This window comes from Erythrolamprus reginae, chromosome 5 (genome assembly GCF_031021105.1).
Source record: "Erythrolamprus reginae isolate rEryReg1 chromosome 5, rEryReg1.hap1, whole genome shotgun sequence".
Taxonomy (NCBI): Eukaryota; Metazoa; Chordata; class Lepidosauria; order Squamata; family Dipsadidae; genus Erythrolamprus; species Erythrolamprus reginae.
Window position 1 is genome coordinate 55,891,035 of NC_091954.1, and position 21,625 is coordinate 55,912,659.

Consider the following 21,625-nt stretch of genomic DNA (forward strand, 5'->3'; position numbering starts at 1 on the left):
CACATCTGCTGGAAGTTTGTTCCAAGGATCTACTCCTCTTTCAGTAAAATAATATTTTCTTACGTTGCTTCTGATCTTTTTCCCAACTAACCTCAGATTGTGGCCCCTTGTTCTTGTGTTCACTTTCCTATTAAAAACACTTCCCTCCTGAACTTTATATAACCCTTTAACATATTTAAATGTTTCGATCATGTCCCCCCTTTTCCTTCTGTCCTCCAGACTATACAGATTAAGTTCATTAAGTCTTTCCTGATAAGTTTTATGCTTAAGACCTTCCACCATTCTTGTAACCCGTCTTTGGACCCGTTCAATTTTGTCAATATCTTTTTGAAGGTAAGGTCTCCAGAACTGAATACAGTATTCCAAACGTGATCTCACCAGCGCTCTATATAGTGGGATCACAGTCTCATTCCTGCTTGTTATACCTCTAGCTATGCAGCCAAGCATTGCTTTTCCTACCACCTGACCACACTGTTCACCCATTTTGAGACTGTCAGAAATCACTACTCCTAAATCCTTCTCTTCTGAAGTTTTTGGTAACACAGAACTGCCAATACAATACTCAGATTGAGGATTCCTTTTCCCCAATTGCATTATTTTACATTTGGAAACATTAAACTGCAGTTTCCATTGCTTTGACCATTCATCTAGTAAAGCTAAATCATTTCCCATATTACGGATACCTCCAGGAATATCAACCCTATTGCACACTTTAGAGTCATTGGCAAATAAGCAAACCTTCCCTATCAAACCTTCCCCTATGTCACTCACAAAGATATTAAAAAGAATAGGACCCAGAACAGACCGTTGTGGCACACCGCTTGTAACCAGAACCAGCTCAGAATACTCGCCATTAACAACAACCCTCTGATATCTACGCTTCAGCCAGCTGCAAATCCACTGAACTATCCAGGGATTAAGTCCAATCTTCACTACTTTATCTATCAGCTCTTTATGTGGAACCGTATCTGTTGTGATTCCGTCTGAGGCTCCTCAGGGAACGGCTGAACCTCTGCCGGCTCCCTGCTCAGAGGGGGAGGATGAGGAACAGGAGGAGGAGGAGGAGGCCCAGGCAGAAGGGGAGGAGGAATATCAGGCCGAGGGAGAGGGAGAACAGCCAGAGTCCCCCGGGGTGGAGCTCTCCCCAGCAAGCAGCCTGGAGTCCTTAGATGAAAATGCTCAAGCCATCATCGATCACAGGCAGAGAAGAGCAGAACAACGAAGGGGACAATTAGCCAGGTACTTCCAGTCCTAAATAGGTAACAGCTGGGTTTGGGTGTGGTTCTCCCCAGAAAGGCTGAAAAGGCAGACCCACCCTTCCTGTCTTGTGGAGTAGTATCTTTGGGAGTCCTGGGACCTGGCTGTGATCTTTGGCGTCTCTGATTCTGACTTGTGGCCTTGAAGGCTGAAACCTTGGGGGAAAAGGCGTGGAGGCTTATTCTCTACAGTGGTGTGTGTGCCAGCAAGAAGTCTGCTGTATTGTCTGGCCGTCATAACTTTGCTGTGAAGCCTCATAGCCTGCCTGTTGGGAAGAACAGGTTTTTCTGTGTGTTTATTTTTCAAACTATAAAGTGCTTTTGCTTTTACCAGCGTGTCTGGCTGCTTTTTCCAGTTGGTGTTGAAGTCTGGGGGCACCCAGACAGAACAGTATCAAAGTCCAGATAGGCAATATCCATGGCACCACCTTCATCCAACACCTTTGTGACATAGTCAAAAAAATCAATGAGATTAGTCTGACATTATTTGCCTTCAGTAAAGCCATGCTGGTTTGGGTCCAATAAGTTATTGGTTTTTATTTATCCTCTTTTTGAGTAGAGTCTCCATCATTTTAACTACAACTGATGTCAAGCTAACTGGCCTGTAATTACCAGCTTCTTCTCTACTGCCCTTCTTGTGGATAGGCACAACACTGGCCATTCTCCAATCCTCAGGAAGATCTCCTGTTAACAGGGATTGCTTAAACAAATCAGTCAGGGAGATAGCAATGACAAATCTGAGTTCTTTAAGAACTCTGGGGTGGATGCCATCTGGACCCATTGCCTTAATTTATTTTTATATACCTTCCTGAGCTAAGAATTCTGTTGGTTAGTGTCAATGGTAGTGGTAGATTGGGGTGTCAAACTGGTGGCACACAGGCAGCAGTGGGCTATTAGCCGGAATGCTAAATTGTGCTTGCCGCCGTGGCTCGTAAGTGCTTGTGGGGCCAGCGCGATTTTGCCTCTGCACCTATGTAGGTAGGAAAATCGTGCACGGAGCCACCGGTATGCCCGTGTTTCGGTATGCATGGAAGCAAAAAAAACCCTCATCGAAACACAGGCGCACCTGCAGCTCCGTGCACGATTTTCCTACCTGCACAGGTGCAGAGGCAAAATCGCGCTGGCCGCACAAGCACTTATGAGCCACGGCGGCAAGCACAATTTAGCATTCCAGCTAGTAGCCCACCGCTGCACACAGGCCAGATGCGTCACACCCAGACCATGCTCACTCCAGCTCGGTGAATGGCAAAAAAATGTCATGTGACAACAACGTGACATGACAAGTTTTACACCTGTGTTGCAGACAGTGTATATAAAACTTTTATGATTATTTAACAGAGATTTCAAACATGTTAAGATTTGCTCAATGGGCATAACTGTATTCAGAAATTTCTTGTTAAAATAACATCTTTTCCAAGATTTTTATTTCATTTCCTGACTTTTATACTTAGTCAGACCATAAAATAAGACACAAAAATTGCTGAATACTAAAAAAAAGTTAGGCTGAACCCCTAGTGGCAGCATTTCCTTTGTAATGAAACAACTGATAGCCTTTCATAGATTTTTTTTCCTGTTAATGTTATGCTGCAGTGCCCATCTCATATGGAAGGTGGTTTTTGGTTTTTTTTACAAGTATGGCCATATAATATAGAAATGGAATTTAAATGAACCCTCAGATGGAAAACTTCTGCTTCTCTTTCTGAAAGCCAAAATATAATATCGGTTTGATAGAAAAGGGCCTGAAATTGAGATAAAAGTGATGCTTATAATGTAGAATTTCTGTCAGAATTATGCAGCTATCTCTTGCCATTGTATTAGGGAATAAGATTCACAGAATATACTGAATACTCCATTTCCCATATCAACTTAAAGTAAACCCTCATTACTTCAGCATATAACAATGATATCATAAAATTGGATATCCACATTACAAATTCATGTTTCTGTTGCAGCTATCTGCCAAATAGATATTTAGCTTTTCGTGTCTCATAAGAATTCCAACTATATTTTCTTCCGGCTTTGCTGCAATCCCCTTCAACACATCACATGGCATTCTGTAACAAACCATCCAACACTTGAGGCAGTAATGTGTAAATGAAAGAGAATCTGACATTATTAAGCAATTCTGCAAGTTCCTCTTGGCTTGCCTGAACTGCTTTGTCTATCCTCTTCTCAGAATCCATCTGGAACATCTTGTAAGTTAAAAATAATGTTCAATGAAGAAATGCATTGGAAGATTGCTCCCAATCAAAATAACTTGTCTCCCAAAAAACCCTTAAATGATTGGCACCACACAGATTCTAATTTGATCACAGCACCTCAGAAGAGTAAAAGTACCAATGCTTTATTGAGCTACTTAATTGTTTAAAATTGAAATTGAACTGCTGCTGAAATTGAGTAAATAACTTTCTCCTTTTGGACATATTAGAATGCAGTTTCTGGACAAAGTTTTCCTTGTTTTAGATTTTATAACCTTCAGCATCTAATTGAAGTAGGTTTCAAAGCTTCAGTTTTCTCTCTCAATGACAAATCTTCCAGTACAATGTGCAAAATAATGGAAAATATTCCCAATCGCATATCAATTCCATATTGGTGAATTCATATTTCTTTGGTAAAGTGACCTTACAAATCATCATAGCAAAGCCACAATCTGGAATAATAGCCCAAATTTATTGTAAATAAATAATAGCAGAGTAGAATTAATGGTTTAACCCCAGTGTAAGCTTACATATTTAGGCAACTGCCTGAACAAAATCCATATTCAATGATACAATGTATTGTTCAGGTCTCCACAATTAGTAGAAATGTTAGAAAATTATATTTTTCTTTCAATAATAATAATAACAGTCTTCTAGAGACAAAAGAGAGAGAGAATTATAGACAATAAAGCATATTGACCAAGTTCATGTCTGTTTTTCTGTATTTAATCTACTCAGAATTCCTAGCTAGTGTAGACTGTGACCACCTGGATGGAAATATTAGGAGGTGTTGTGGCTACAACACTTTGGATTAGATAAGTTTGTTTAAAGAAAACCAGTGTTTGAGCCTTCCTATAGATCTGTTGTAGTTCAAAACGGACATCTGGGATTCATTTTTTCTACATTTCTATCAACTTATGATACATTCTACCATTAAGTGTTTCCTTATATTATACTTAGGCATCACTTGCTTTCTGTGAAAGCCAAAATAAAAAACAAAAAACATTGAATATAAACAAAGGTTTGTTTTATATGTTTTGCTGTGCAAAGTGGAATGCTATTGCCTATAAAGAAGCTTCTGTTATTTATTCATTGTGAATTACTGCTTGTACCAGGTTACACCCATACAATAAATGAACAGAGTTGTAGTTGTAATTAAGCTTAAATTAAAAAGAGTATTTATATTTTCTATTTATAATTTATACTTATTTTCTCATTCTATTTTCCTTGGTATGCCTGTATATTTATATACACTGTGAGACTGGAATATGTACATAAATTAAGCAAACAAAGAATTATGCTTATTTTACTGCTAAATGTCACGTAGCATCATTTAGAGGTCTTAAAATTCTGAATTGTGTAAGATTTGTAAATGCCTTTGCTAGTTATGCTAATTAAATAACAAACTTCCTTAGTTAGAAATCTAAAGAAGAAATATGAGTAAAACCAGCACAATCAATGTACCGGTAATATTATTATACTGTAATGTTTAAATATGTAGGTACTCTGTACCTTAAATATGGTAATTTGTATTCTAAATATTTTTGTGCCAATGTACAGCATTAAACATGAAAATTATTTGTGATTAACAGATTTCCATAGAAGCCAAAATAGCTTTTCTAAAGTTTAAAAGTTTACAGTGAGAAATTTGTGTAGGTTTTGAGAATCTGTTATTTGTACACAAGGAAAAAAAATTAAACCTTTAGAATGCTATGTTTACTGATCAATTTTCAGAACAAAAGAATAAAATGTTATCTCAATAAAGATGTATTTATATCTTATGCTCATAAGAGGTATGTAAAAATAATAAATCAAGACAGTGACTTGGATAATTTATAAAAGAGCCTTACTAAAGTTTTTTGGGGGGAAGGCCCCCCCCCCCCCGTAAGTTAATTATTTGAAGAGTTTAAAGAGTTAGAAATAAAGGGAAGGAATGTAAAGTTGATTTATTTTATCAAGATTAACATCAATATGTTATTTTCTCTGATAAACCTTACTGGACTTCTGCTGACATCAGGGTTAAAATTACAAGGGTTTATGGATTTGTTTACAGATAAGATATGGGGTATGAGAAGATATCATTTGTTTTATTTTAAGAGAAGGTAGTAACTTTTAAAATTGTTTATACTTGTGTTAAGAGAAAAATCAATTTACATATTTCTTTTGTTTCTTATTTTTCCTCTGCCATTTTCCTCTTTTTTTCCTTTTCTGTATTTTCTATTTTTTTAATTAAATTATATGTTTTCTAGTTCACATTCATTTTTCATAGTTGCTTCAGAATCTCAACCAGGCATAATAATGTTACCACAATCCAGGTTTACAAGAAAATAACATTTTTTAAAAAACTGACAAATGAATCTAAAATATTATATAATATAATGCTATTAAAGTGGATATGAATGAAGAAGATGGCTTAGCATCTCATAAATGACCATAGTGCAAATTTCTAATATCCTTGATATTCTGTTTGTGGAAAAGAAAACAAGTGTTCTAAAATGAAGTTCATATGTTTCAATTGTTGTCAGGACTTATATACACTCACATCTTTGTAATGGTTAAAGTCACAACTCTTTCTACCATGATTAAAGTCACAACTATATGACAGTGAAAAACCTATTGCTTTTCAGAGCCCACCTAGGTGAAATTTCCAATCCATTCAAACATTTTTAATATATCTCTTTTAATTATAATTATATAATTATAATTAATTATAAGTTCTACTTAAGAACTTAATTTGTTTCATGACCAGGTTCTTAAGTAGAAAAGTTTGTAAGTAGAAGCAATTTTTCCCATAGGAATCAATGTAAAAGCAAATAATGTATGCAAACCCATTGGGAAAGAAATAGAAGCTCAGAATTTGGGTGGGAGGAGGAGGAGGAAGAAGAGGAGGAGGACAGTTGCTGCCGAAGGAAGAAGGTGAAGGGAATCAAAAAAATCCAAAACTTTAAGGCTTAAAAAAAAGAGGGACTCTGAGGCAGTGAGGAGGAGCACGTGCCTGCCATACACCCGGCGCGAGGCTGCCTCCCATACACTGCACCAGAAAGAAAAACCCAGGTGGGTGAGAGGGGGGAACCTCCTGCTCCTTTGACCGAAAGGTGGCTGCTGCTGCTACCTGCTTCCTCTTCCTTCCCATGCTGAAGGGCTCCCCTCTTCTCTTGCTTGCTCACTTTATAGCCGGCACTTTCACTGTGGTGACTCCTTGGTTTGGCTGAAGCTGAATTGATTCGGCCAAGGCGAAGGGCTCCCTTTTGCCTTTCCGTGCCCAGATGCTCTGGGAGGCAACCTCGTGCCGGGTGTATGGGAGGCAGCGCGAGGGAGTCACCACAGCTAAGTGATTTATTCCCTTTAAGTGCCCAGAGAAAGTAAAGCACTCTTTTTGCTCTGGGCTGCTCAGAGCGAATGGAGCGTTTCTTTTCTCTGGGCACTGGCAGAGGTTTATTCCCTCTCCAAGCACCCAGAGAAAGGAAAATGCTTCGTTCGCTCTGGACTTCAAAAGCCTCCTTAAGCGCCACCGAAGGTCTCTTCTGGCAGCCCAGAAAAGCCCGAGATGGCCGGGATTAAAGGGGGAGTGGCAGGAAACTGTACAGGCCTTCGGGCTGCTCTCAAATTTCCTGGAAAATTCTTCTGGGCTTGTAGAAAATGGTTCTTAAGTAGAGGCAGAAAAAAATCTTGAACACCCGGTTCTTATCTAGAAAAGTTCTTAAGTAGAGGCGTTCTTAAGTAGAGGTGCTACTGTACTTACAAAAGTAAAATGATTATGCTACCTCCAGAAATGCCATATTTAAATTTTAAACGTTCTAATCTAGATTCCAAAGCTACCAAGAATATAAGAGAAAACTGATACCCAATTTGTTTCATGTAATTGACTGATTTTGTTGTCTGTAACAAACAACTGTTAATCAATAGGTCTAAAGAAAAGTAGCATGGTATCAATTAGTATCAATTCTAAATACTTGGCGACACAAAAAATTAAAAAAACAAAACAAAAAAATGAGGATATTTAAATGAATTAGCAATGGCAATTCCAACCAAGAACACACTGAACAGTATCACATAGTATCTGCCTGGCTGATTCAGCTTGGCAAAATTGGCACACTTTGGATTCTATCTTTTGAAATTAAGTTGCCCTCAATTTCTGAACATCTCCTATCCTGCTGGCATTCTGAAAATACCTTTGTCAAGGATGACTGGTGCCTCATTTTTATCTAGATTATTTTCTTTTTATCTAGGTTATTTCTCCTTTATTATCTTGCCATTTCTGCCCCTATTATTATTTATTATAAGGTGCAAAAAAGAGCAACAAGTATGATCAAGGAAATGGAGCACCTCCCTTATGAAACCAAGTTGCAACGCCTTGGTCTCGTCAGCCTTGAAAGACAGTGTTTAAGAGGTTACTTGATTGAAGTGTATAAAATCACACATGAGATAGAAAAGGTGGATAGAGAAAAATTATTTTCTCTGACACACAATACTAGGATGAGGGGACACTCCCTGAAGCTCCTAGGTAAGAAAATGAGGACAAATAAAGGGAAATATTTCTTCATCCAGAGGGTCATTGGGTTATAGAATTCACTTCCAGAAGAGGTCATGACAGCTGTCATGCTGGATACCTTCAAGGCAGGATTAGACTTATTCATGGGTGGCAAATGTATTGGTGGTTATTGAAATGGATGTCCAAGTGCCACCTCTATGCTACCCAGGCAGGATTCCCTTGGGTACCATTTGTTGGGGGTCAAGGAAAAGGGAGGGTTTTGCCTTCTCTTTCTGCTTATGATCCCCAGGTACAATTGGTGGGTCACTGTGTGACACAGAATGCTAGACTTGATGGGCTTTGGCCTGATTCAGCATGACTCTTCTTATGTTCTTATGTTTTTGTCATTTTTTTACATCTTGTTTTCAGCTGGCATATAAATGTTAATAATAAAAAGATCTGGTGGGACATAAAATAGAGAAAATAATAGAAAATGAAGAAGTGCTATGAGCCTTTGGAATTCAAACAAAGGAGCATCTGCCATACAACACCCCAGATTTAACAATTGTCAATAAGAAAATCAAAAAAAGTCTGGCTAGGGGATGTGACAGGACCTGAATGCAGAAGAATAGAAGAAAAATAATCTGAGAAAATAATAAAATGCAAAGACCTGCAAATAGAAACAGAACAATTGTGGCAAAAGAAAGCAAAGATAGTAGTGAATATATTATGAATATATTACCAATAGTAATAGGCACCTTGGGTCCAACTCCAGAACATTTGTAAAACCATTTGAACATCATCAATATTGCAAAAAAAAATCACCATCGGTTGATTTCAAAAGGCAGCTTTACTTGAAACAGCTTATCTCCTGCAATGATTCCTTTAATACCATCAAACGGCAACATTTGCCTATTCCAGGTCCTTATGAAGGACTTGATTGATGAATAAAAATAAATAAAAATGAAATAAAATTAAAATGAAGAAAAATTCAGTCTAAACATCTGCCTGACTGTGTGACCACCCAAAATTATAGTAATAGGTCTATGTAGCATTTCAGAGATAACTAAAACAAAAATACGAATGTGAAAATGTAAACCTAATAGCTTTCTTCAATTCTTTAAAACAGCTACATATTTGCATGGGATTGCACTACTGCCTTTTGCATATACTGTATACATACACATACTGTTACAGATGATACCATAATTATGAATTAAACATTACAATGCCTTTGAGATACAGGATCATTCATTTTACATTCTTGGTTCTTTAAAGTAAAAATGTTCCATATCTTCAACTATATGCTGATAGCTTAGTGATTTATTTCTCATCTAATTTTGCTAGGTATTACCTACTAGAACCTATCTTAATGGATTCCTGAAGGAGTTGTCTGTCAGTTTGCTTTCCAAGAAGCTGATACAGCATATCTCTCAGCAACAGGACTCGTTTGGCTCTCATCCAATGCTCAATCAAATGTTAATGTATTTTAAAATCCAATTCTCTACTAGTAAATAAGGAACACTGAAACTCATAAATATATGCATGTATATGACAGTAGATGGTACAAACACATAGAAGAGCTTCTGGGAGGCTGAAGAATGAAATCATAACCACTTTTGGGAAGAAATTGCTTCAGATTTGCTAATAACAGCCACTGCAATACATATTTTAAAAACTGGAAATATCTATTTCCAAAATGAAAGCATAACATACATAAAGTTTAGTTGACCTGCTGCTTTTTAATATATAAATATATAAGAAGGAGGTGTTTAATTCTAAAATGAAACACAAAGGTAAGAAAATGAAATGTTTTAAAAGAGAAAAACTACGGATATGAATACAAGAAGCCATCTGCTATTTGATTAATTTTGTAATAAAAAGAGATATTGCCATCAAGTTACATTTGAGTTTTGCAGATTTTCCTGGATCATCTATGTTCCTTTCTTGATTTGTTGTAGAAGTCATTTACTATCATCTTCTTTGGGAATATGGGGTTTATTTTTACTATTTTTCTTCCTACAGGCCTGGGTCTCCATCCAGAGAGTAATGAGCCATATTTCTGGTTACATTTCTGTATCATCCAATAAAGCTACTTTATTATTTCTACTTGAAAGGGTCTTACAATATCCACAGTTATAGCAATTAATAGGGAGATTCAGCAAAATCTGTTACTCTTCTGCTGTCAGCTGCTGAAAAAGTTTCATAGAAGGAAAGGAACTTTGCTCCATAGAAGAAAGGGCCACAGACATATAAGAAGTCTGCTGAGCAATGAGGCTTTTTTTGGTTCAGAATCAAGTATCTTTACACTGGCCAAGATCTCAAGACCTACATCTTATCTAGCAAATATTGGAATGTGCCTGTTTAAATCTGTATTTAAACCCTATTTAAGAAATGATTTATTATTCCCTTTCTAACATTAGTGGTAGTAATGCACAGTATTAGTTGTTTTTTGAAATATGGCCTACGTTGTCTTCTTTTCAGTTTTATTAAGAGCTAACATGCTTGAATAAATGTTGATTTGAACTGAGAGCCTAAAACTACACACTGCCCATCACTCATAACAAAACATAAAGTAAGGATCTGTGTGCATTAAGAGTTAGAGCGGCACCAATTTAATAATGAAAGGTAGAGATGAATGAATGTAATCTTTATTACTTTTCATACTCTCATTTATACAAACATATAAAGTTACATATACTCACAGGCTTGATCGTCTATTGGATTTCTTCTATTTCCCATAACTATTATTCAGCTTTCCCAGAAATCTTATTAACCAATGGAATTTTTGTATTCTATTAACCATCCCAACAATGGAACAAGCAGGGAATATAATACAGATAATTATTTGTCAGAGAAGCTAAAATCTTCAGTATCTGATAAAAGGCCAGCTACCTCTTACTTTTTATATATTTCATAGTTGTAATAGACTTCCTCCTCCTTTAGATTAAAGTAAAATCAATCTATAAACGTACATATTTAAAATATAGACTGGTAAAAATCCAGGAGCATGTATAAAATTATATAGGTTAGCAAATAATTCAATGAAAGCCTGAAAGGTCTATCTAAATAAGATTTTGTAATGTGTCCAGCAAGTAAAAGTACCTTCAAAGACTAAAACCAAAACTGAAAAACATTTATTGACTGAATAATTTTAATTCTAATTAATAATTCATATATATATATATATATATATATATATATATATATATATATATATATATATTTGGTTTTTTTGGTTTTTATGTCGGATCACCCTGGTATATTTGAAGGAACGTCACAGCTCCTTTTTGCCTCTAGGCCCAACCCAGGGCCATTTCAAGGCAGTTAATTTATTTATAGCCGACAACTATATTATGTATGTGTCGAATGTTTTTTTAGCTGGAATTTTAAAATTAAGGGAGACTAGGATGGTCCCATTTCGGCCTTCTTCTGGCCTCATCAGCTAGCCACACCCTTCCTTACTGGGACAAAGCTGGAAGGGATCTGATCTGATAGCTCAACTGCTAATTCTCTGCCTTACAAGGCAGAGTCCACCGGATCAAATCCCAGTAAGGAAGGTGTGGCTAGCTGATGAGGCCAGAACAAGGCCGAAATGGGACCATCCTAGTCTCCCTTAATTTTAAAATTCCAGCTAAAAAAACATCTGACACATACATAATATAGTTGTCGGCTATAAATAAATTAACTGCCTTGAAATGGCCCTGGGTTGGGCCTAGAGGCAAAAAGGAGCTGTGATGTTCCTTCAAATATACCAGGGTGATCCGACATTAAAAAAAACAACAAAAAAACATGTAGCCCCTCCCTGGTACACAGCTGGAAGGGATCTGATCTGATAGCTCAACTGCTAATTCTCTGTCTTACAAGGCAGAGTCCACTGGATCAAATCCAGTAAGGAAGGGTGTGGCTAGCTGATGAGGCCGAAATGGGACCATCCTAGTCTCCCTTAATTTTAAAATTCCAGCTAAAAAAACATTTGACACACACACACACACACACACACACACACACACACACACACACATATATAACAAAATGCACCCAATACTCTGGGACAAATTCAAACAAATATCAATCTGGAGAGCTGAAACAGAAACCCAATACAAGACAGACACACATAACAAGAAACTCCACACGCATTGCAGAACATAAAAATGCAGTCAAAAAAGAAGAAAAAACTTCCTCCCTTGTCTAGCACATTAAAAAAACAGGACATGAAATTGACTTTGAAAAAACTAAATTACTTTCCAAAACAGAACACGTATATAAAAGAATAATCATGGAAGCCATAGAGATTGAAAAATACCCCCTCAGCATGAATAAACGTGATGACACGTCCCGCCTACCAGAAATTTTGAAACCAGCCCTAAACAAAAAAACATATCATAATCATCACCATGTCAATCCTTCAACTAAATGTGATTCCACCAACCTATCAAATCACTAAAACATAGCCACCCAATCTACTTGCAACATTCAAACCAAATCTCCACCCCCACCACTATTTATGAGTTTGCGGAGAGGGGCGGCATACAAATCTAAATAATAAATAAAAATAAATAAATTATAAGGAACAAATGGCAGTTGCAAACAAACTATATCTACAGCAGCACGAAGATTTTCACAGGTATATGTATGTAGATTATTCTGAGTTCGGGTTTCGCCCCGTGTAATATTTTGAGTGTCTATGCGATGTTTCGGTGAAATCACATTCACCATCATCAGGCTGAAGTTGTAAGCTTCGTGCTGCTGTAAATATAGTTTTATATTATATTAAACTCTGCACCAGGGAAGGGTTACATATTTTTGCGTCGAACCACCCTGGTGTATATTGAAGGAACATCACAGATCCTTTTTTTGCCTCTCGGCCCAACCCAGGGCCATTTCCAGGGCAGTTAATTTTATTGATAGCCGACAATTCTATCTATATGTGTTGTTGTTGGGGGTTTTTTTGCTTTTTTTTTTTTTTTTGCAGAATTTGAAAATTAAGGGAGACTAGGATAGATCTATTTCGGCCTTATTTTGGCCTCATCAGCTAGCCATACCCACTGGGACTTGAATATACAGTGGAACCCCGACATAAGAGCTGCTCTACTTACGAGCAACTCGAGATAAGAGCTGGGAGGGGAGAGATATTTTTGTTCTACTTACAAGCCCAAATTCGAGATACGAGCGCCAAGGAGCTGTCTCCTGAAGCCGAACGCTAACTTCCGCGTTCGGCTTCAGGAGACAGCTGCGAAGCGGCGCGCGTGTTTTAAAAGGTTGCAGCCGGCCTGGGGGGCTCGGGGGGTGCTTGCAGCCAGCCTGGGGGGCTTGCCAGCACCCCCCCGAGCCCCCCAGGCCGGCTGCAACCTTTTAAAACACGCGCGCGGCTTCGCAGCTGTCTCCTGAAGCTGAACGCGTAAGTTAGCTCTTTTTCTTTCTCTCTTTTACCTTCCCTTGCTCTATTTCTTCTTTTCTTTCTCCTTCCCACCTTCTTCCCTCCCTCCCTCCCTTCACTCATTCCTCTCTTACTCTCCCCTTTCATAAGTTTCCTTGCTTCCTTCCTCTGTTCCTGTCCCTTCCCTCTTTCCTTCCTTCCTTCCCACCCTCCGTCCATTCATTCACCCATTCCTCTCTTGATCGCTTAAAGCCGGTCCCTGGTGCAAAAAGGGTTGGGGACCTCTGTCCTACAGGATTGGGTGGCAGAGAAGTTGAACATATGTAAATTTAAAAGTTTAAGAAAGTTTACAAGTTAAGTGAAAGAAACTTCATTATTCATTTATATGTACATGTACATTTCTTCATTAAAAACTTGTCTTTCTGCATAATTTAGACTAACTTTGTGAGTTTTTTGAGGGCTGGAACCAATTAAAATTATTTACATTAATTCCTATGGGGAAAAGTCGTTCGAGATAAGAGCTGCTCGACTTAAGAGCCCAGGTCCGGAACGAATTAAACTCGTATCTCGAGGTACCACTGTATACCAGAATGAATACCAGAAAATGTATGCTTGAACAGCAAAATGGGCAGCATATAAATTTAATAAATAAATAAAAATACATGTATAGTTAAAACTTGTTTAAAAAAGCAGGTCATAGTTTTGAAGAAGCAATCTAGACACCAACATCGAAGAAAGCAGACAGAACAGAGTATCCAAACTATCATGCCTAATGCTTAGGAACAACTAACATGGATTAAAGCTCTACATTGCCAGATGCTGAAGCTGATTTTAGAACAGATTGAGGAATTATTGAGCATTATTATTGATGCATTATGAATAACTAAGAAAGCCAACAAAGTCAGCATGTGTTCCATTGATTGCAGAAAGGCATTCAATTGTACCAACCGTGTTCTATCATGCAACACCTACTGAATATAAGGATATAAAACCACAGTCAAAATAAAACATGTCTATATAGACTAGCATTAAATACAGCAAAGCAGTATTCCCTCATTTATTTATTCTATGTGCTGAATATATATTGAAGAAGACTGCTTTGGAAAAGCATAAATATGATCCTAAAACTGAACAAATAAACATAAGTAATATGCCACACTGATACTACTATTTTTGAATGCCTGACATTCGGGGTCATGTGATCACCGTTGGCAATCTTCTCAGAGGGCTTTCCAAGCCAATGAGACAAAACAACAGCAATAGCATTTAGACTTATATACCGCTTTACAGTGCTTTACATCCCTCTCTAAGGGGTTTACAGACAGTAAGCATATTGCCTCCAACAATCTGGGTTTTCATTTTACCGACCTTGGAAGGATGGAAGGCTGAGTCAACCATGAGCCTACTGAGATTCAATCTGCCAAACTGCTGGCAGCCGGTGATCAGCAGAAGTAGCTTGCAGTACTGCACTCTAACCACGCACCCACCCAAAGCCAGATTTATTAACAACCTCAACATTTGCTTAATGACCTCAACAAAGAAGTTATAAAATTAGGTATATGTCACTTAACAATTGCATAACTTAGTGACAGAAGTTCTAAACTCAGTTGTGGTCATTAGTTGAGGAGTATCTGTAAAATATTAACTTGCTACTTCACTGTTGGTTACTTTTCTACTTCATGAGTAGACTTTTCATGGACCTGTTATAGTATACATATTATTTTATTCTGTGTCTTCCATTCATTGTATTGACTGGGGAATTATTTGGCACCCACAAATATCCATGAAATCTGTGTGATCAGACAGTTCACAGACATACTCATTGAATAATTCTAATTTAGCTAATTTCCTGTCTGCCAATATCCCCTGCTGTTTTATTCCTGGTCTTCCTTCTGAATAGAATCTCATCATAGTGCCAACAAGGAGTGTGTGAGAGTGCTTTTTCTTTTTAACATATTAATTGTTTTCTCAAAGAGGAACTAATTTGAACGTGAAAGAAAGGGGAAAGGAAAGATAATGTTTTAAAACACTAGTAGAATAGCGTAGACAGACTGTTTTAAAGAAAGGTTTCTGGCAGAAAAGAAAGACTTTGTCTTTCTTTTTCTATTTAATAAAGCAAAATATATTTTTGCACATTCATGTACTAATTACTGTATTTCATAGTTCATAAACCATAGGTATAAAATAATGGGAAAGTAATTAAACCATGTGTCTCTTGTTCCGTAAAAAATTTCTGAAAGGTTTATTGTCTAGTTACATTTTAAATAGCTGCTGCCATTTGCGTATAAAGCATTTATTCTAAAGCAAGAGAGTATTTTCTTCATTTGTTTTGATTTCCTACCGGGTAATGGGTAATTATTCATAGGGGAAAAAAGGGCTACCTGGACATATGTTTTCAGTGCTCCAGCTGAACTATTCTGTTACTCATCTTTAGAAAATTCATATTGGAGAAAATGGGCCTTTACCTTAAAGATGTAAGTGTATGAATATTTTATTGGTTTTGTTACATTTACTATAGTTTGTGAGTTACCCAGTTTATATTGTATAAAATAGGCAACTACATAATTCAATTAAATACATACTTCTTACAGCATGAAAAATATCCCCCCTCCAATTCCTAATTAAATTTTGCACAAATTGGGATTGAGAAAAGGATATATGATAACACGAGGAGGCATAGAATCGATAACTTTTATTGTATAAAATAGCCTTTTTGATATACAAGTTGCTCTGTCAGAAAGCAAGCGGGTTCCACAAACTGAGGCGAGACAAGATCTTAATGAGAAGAAGCCATTACTAGGTTAACAAGTAGCAACAACAGCAATTCAGCTCAATGCAGCTCTGTACTGTCAACAACTTTCCTCGCATCTGACAGCTCTTTTATAGCTGGCTGTCAGATACGGCACCAATGGTGGGACTCTAAATCTCTCACCTGAAAAAAGCCTTGGATTTAATCAATCAGAGATGCTCCCATGGATACAAGTGTCTGTGAGAATGTGTGTGTGTGTCTGAAATTTGTACCTGTGAATTTTTGGGAGGAGTGTACCAGAGAGCCCGACAGAACAGATGATGTAGCATGGATGCCAGCAGCGTCAATGATATAGCCCAAGAATTTTACCTTGGGACCCCCCAACCTGCACTTATTCCTTTTTAGTTTGAGGCCAGCTTTCCAGAAACTCAGCAGGACATTCCGATGAGTTCGCTCTTGCTCGTGGCAGAGGAGAGAATATCATTGATAGCCGGCTGTCAGATGCAGCAGCCAATGGCAGGGTTCTAAATCTCCCACCTGAAAACAGTCTTGGGTTTAGCCAATCAGAGATGTTCCCACAGATAACGAGTGTTTGTGAGGATGTAGCACAAGTAGTAATAATAAACAAGGAACTACATTTTTCATTGTAATACATTTTACAACAGAGCTGTCAATTTAATGAATGATGTCGTGAATAAGCGTATTCTCACTTCTACAGAAATGTCCACAGACTTAACTTGTCATCTCAAAGCTGCTATTTTAAAGATGTTGTGTTTTTAGGTTTTATAATTGGCTTCCGTTTCTGTATTGGCTAACACAAAGATTGTGCATTGTGAGTAATCATTTGTTATCTGGCCTATGTCAGTCTTGGCTGGTGAAAGGAACCTGGGAATAACAGAATATTTTGCTGGCTAAGGCTAACAATGCATCAGGAAGGGCATGTAGCTCCAGAACAAAAGAATTTGTTTGGACCTTTTGTAGATAAACAAACCTCTATATTCTTTCTGCACCTAAGGGCACTTGGCTTTATCTTCCATTAAGTTCTAAAACTGACTAAACAAATCCGGTGCACTTAGCATGAAAGCACTACCAGTTTCATTATTTTTGGTTCATAATTGTAAAGGAATTTAGAGCTGACACAGAGGAAATGTGAGTTAGTCATATCTGGGCAAGATAGAGTCAGAGATAAAAGGAAACATGAGAGGGGAAAAATAACCACACTTTGATTCTGTTTAATATAGTATTGTAATGATATGTGAGAACGATCTTGGAAAACAGGCAAATAAATCCTATCCAGCAGATGATCAGATAAGAAAAAGCATAGCCAGTAGCTGGATAAAGGACAGAGCAAAAAATTCAGGAGAAACTTTCTCTACTTACTTAGACCAGTGATTTTCAACCTTTTTTGAGCTGTGGCACATTTTTTACATTTACGAAACCCTGTGGCACATTGAGCGGGGGAGGTGGCGGCTAAAAAAAGTTTGGACAAAAAAATTCTCTCTCGTCCTCCCTCCCTTTTGCTCTATCTCTCTTCACTCTATCTCTCCTGTCCTCTTTCTTTCTCTCTCTCTCCATCCCTCTTTCTTTCTCTTCCTTCCTTCCTCTCTTTTTTGCTCTTTCTCTCTCCCTCCCTACTTCCTTCTATGTCTTTCTCTCTCTCCTTCCCTCCCTCTCTTTCTCTCTCTCTCTTGCTTTCTTTCTCTCTTGCTTTCTTTCTCTCTCTCTTGCTTTCTTTCTCTCTCTCTTGCTTTTTTTCTCTCTCTCTTGCTTTCTTTCTCTCTCTCTTGCTTTCTTTCTCTCTTGCTTTCTTTCTCTCTCTGAGCTTCGCGGCACACCTGACCATGTCTCGCAGCACACTAGTGTGCCGCGGCACACTGGTTGAAAAACACTGACTTAGACTATAGAGAGGACAGCAGAAAAATGCACTTTAGGACTTGCAAGATTCTGTTAATGCATTCTTTGTTGGATTACCAGGAACATTCAAATGGAAATGGATTGTTCTTAGATTTCCTGAACTTTATATTTGTGCTTCCGGCTTTTTCTTCTCCCCCCCCCCCAAACTACCATAAATACTTTGTTATCATACGTGCATGTATGTCACTATAAAATAGCACAGGACATTATGAAATGTTCACTTTCTAAAATTAAAACCTTTAAATTATGGGGAGATGAAGGGGTTGAGCAGTAATTTGGGACTTGCCAATAAAAATATCATTGACATCAAAGGAGGATTTTTTAATCATCACTTTCCCACATTTTGTGTGGAAAAACTTAAGTTTATCTTATTCAGAAGCAACGACCTTGACACAATTTGGATTCTCATGTGTTTATTACATAGAAAGCATTTCCTTTTATTGAATACTTTATCTCTGATGATGTCAGGCACTTTTGATTGGAACAGCCCACATGTTTCTAAATAAGTAAATAAAAATTATTCATTGTTCTCTTATTTTTTTGTATACAGCTGAGAGTATTGATTTTGAAATAAAAAATCATAAGAATAAATAATGTTGGTGTTCACTTCTTTCAGATGCTCTTCCGGGCCTATTTATAAGTAGGCAGTTATCTTGTTGGAGTTATGTCTAACACTTAGGAAATATATAAGCTGATAATACAACCTATAAAATAACTGCTAGGAAAAAAAAATAGATTGCGTTTCAGTATTGCCCTGTGGCTATCCAGCTTCCCGGTTCATTCTCAAGGATGATAGTAATACATGGTATAATTTCCTTACAGCATACTGGATTCTGACTAGGCAATCCCCAGAAGTAAAATTCTCACTCAGTCATGAAGCTATCTGGGAGACCTTGAACTGATCATTATCTGTCTACCATTCACAAGGTTCTTATGAGGATCATATGGCTAGCGGGGGGTTAATATGCTGCTGCTTGTAGATTATTAGAGGAAGGACAAGCTAGGATGTGTAACAAATAAATATGATTGTTATAATAATAAATAATAAAAATAATTCTAACAGCACAGTAGTTTCATTTTGTTTATTTTAGTGCTTTGCATTAAAGTAGACAGATTACTACAATTGAAACAAATAAAAAAAGTTACTTGTAGGCAATATTTTGCTCCAGCAGTAGCTGCAGATGGTAAGATGACTTGAATAATGAAAAATGTTGTTGATCATGAGGTACAGTCTAAATAGCTGCTTCTTTCTTTATAACAGAGTACAGAGGCAGCATTAAGGATCTATGCTGTTACACAACTGGCCTTTGGTGAGATAATTTATTCATCTGGATCTCATCAGATCTGTAGCTATGGAAATAGAATCATCCAACACATTTTAAAGTTATGGCTTATGATTTTATACACAAACTAAAGATATGGATTACAGTGGGCTTGTATTTCTCTAGATACTTTAAATACTTCAACGTGCAGCCACAATGTGATTGTTTCAACTCTTTTCTCAAAAACATAGAGGATAGTGATTTTATCTTCTAAAAACTGTGCAAAGTATGAAAAGCATTTTCTCAGCTTTAAACATCTGTCCATTTTGGACTCTATCCAGTTCCCAGTATTTCTCAATCCTATCTGGGGAATTCTGGGAGTTGACATCCACATATTTTAAACTAACCAAGATTGAAGAACACTGCAGTTTCTAACAATAATAACATGCCATTCTGAATCAGCTTTCTGAATGTTTCTTTGGTTTTGAATAACTCTTTGCTATGCATTTGCCATTTTCAAATTCTTCATTTAACTTTAATTCAACACAGCATAAACAAAACTAATCAGAAATGAAGTTATAATCAGGCCATCTGCCCAGGAATAACATTCCAAGGATTATTTTTTTAAGAATAAAATTCAGAGTATGGCAGGATTCTCATTACCAAATTGCAGAATTTATCAATAATCAAGTAAGACAAGTTTCTTTCATAATTGTCTTTTTTCTCTTTACATTGCAATTTGCATATTTACAAAATGCATGCACCTGACTTTCTTTGGAATAAATATTTTTGAAAGGTTACCAGTCTGCGTATGATATATTTTTTGTATCCAGATGAATACCATTTGAATGAGGAAAACCTGGGATATTGCATCCAGGTTTGGTCACTACAATATAGAAAAGATGCTGAGACTCTAAAAAAAAATGCACAGAAGAGCAACAAAGATGATCAGGGGGCTTGATGCTAAAACATAAAGAATGGTTGCAGGAATTAGATATGTCTAGTCTCATTTTTAAAAAGGACTAGGTATAGCATGATAGTATTGTTCAAATATTTGATGGGCTGCCACAAAGAAGAGAAGGGCAACATATTTTCTAAACCACCAGAAGACTGGACAAAAAGCAGTAGATGGAAACTAATAAAGGAGAGAAACATCCTAAGGCTATGATGGTGAACCTATGGTACATGTGTAACAGGTGACATACAGACCCCTCTCCCAGTTTGGGTCTGCCACAAATGCATGCACATCTCCCACCAACCAGTTGGTTTTCGGGTCCCTGCTGCACATGTACAGGGGATATGGCACCTGCGAGAAATGCTTGTGTATGCGTAGGGGTATGGAGCACATAGGGATCACACACGCAATTGTGTGGGGTCACATGAGCATGTGTGAGGTGCAAACGCAGGGTCACACATGCATGTGCAGGGGGCCTGCGGGGTTGTGCATACATGTGCAAGGGAATGAGGCATGGGGGTACACGCACATTGCATTATGGATGTGTGCAGGCACTTTCAGCACCCGGTGCAAAAAAGGTTAGACATCACTGTCCTAAGGAGAAATTTCCTGACAGAGAGAACATTTAACCAGTGGTATGTATGGGTGTTTTAAAGAAGAGATTGCGCAACCATTTGTCCAATGGTATGACAGGGGTCTCCTGCTTCTGCAAGGGATTGGTCTAGAACAGACCTGGGTAAGGGGCGGCCAGCGGGCCACATCCAGCCCGCCTGCTGTCTGTGACCGGCCTGCCTGCTATCTGTGACCGGTTTCCTGGAGGAGGAAGCCATGGAGTGGGAGGAGGGAACAAGCAACTGAAATGAACAGGCAAAAAAGCACCCACAAACAAGGCTCTCTTAGAGCCCCACTGTCATGAGACAAATTGGGGCCACCCTTTTTCGTTCCATTTTGCTGCAGGAAAGCAACAATCCCTCTTTCCTCACAGCTCTCTCCTCTTTGCGGTGCTGGATAAAAGGCAGCGGGTTGGGAAGGGGGGCAGTTGCTGAGGCTCCGGTCGGCAGCAGCAGCAGTCCAACTGCGGTGGTAACAGGCTGGGCAGCTGAGATGTGGGGGGGACATCAGCCCACAGGATAGGATGCAACAGCGAAGGGCTGCTAGGGGAGGTGGCAGTGGGCCAACACAGAGGGAAGGAAGGCGGGCGGGCGGCTTCATGCCATATTGGGTGTTATTGTGCCATAAGTGAATGTTATTGTGATAATGCGGGGACGGGGCCAGCTGAGAGTGGGGGTTTGGGCTGCTGGGGGGGGGCAGCATGAGTGAGGAAGTGATGGGAGGAGGGGGAGGAGAGCAGAGGGGCAAATAAATAAGGAATAGGGGGAGGTTTGCGCTCTTTGTGTGTGTGTGTGTGTATGTCTATGGAGGGAGTAACTTGGGAGAAAG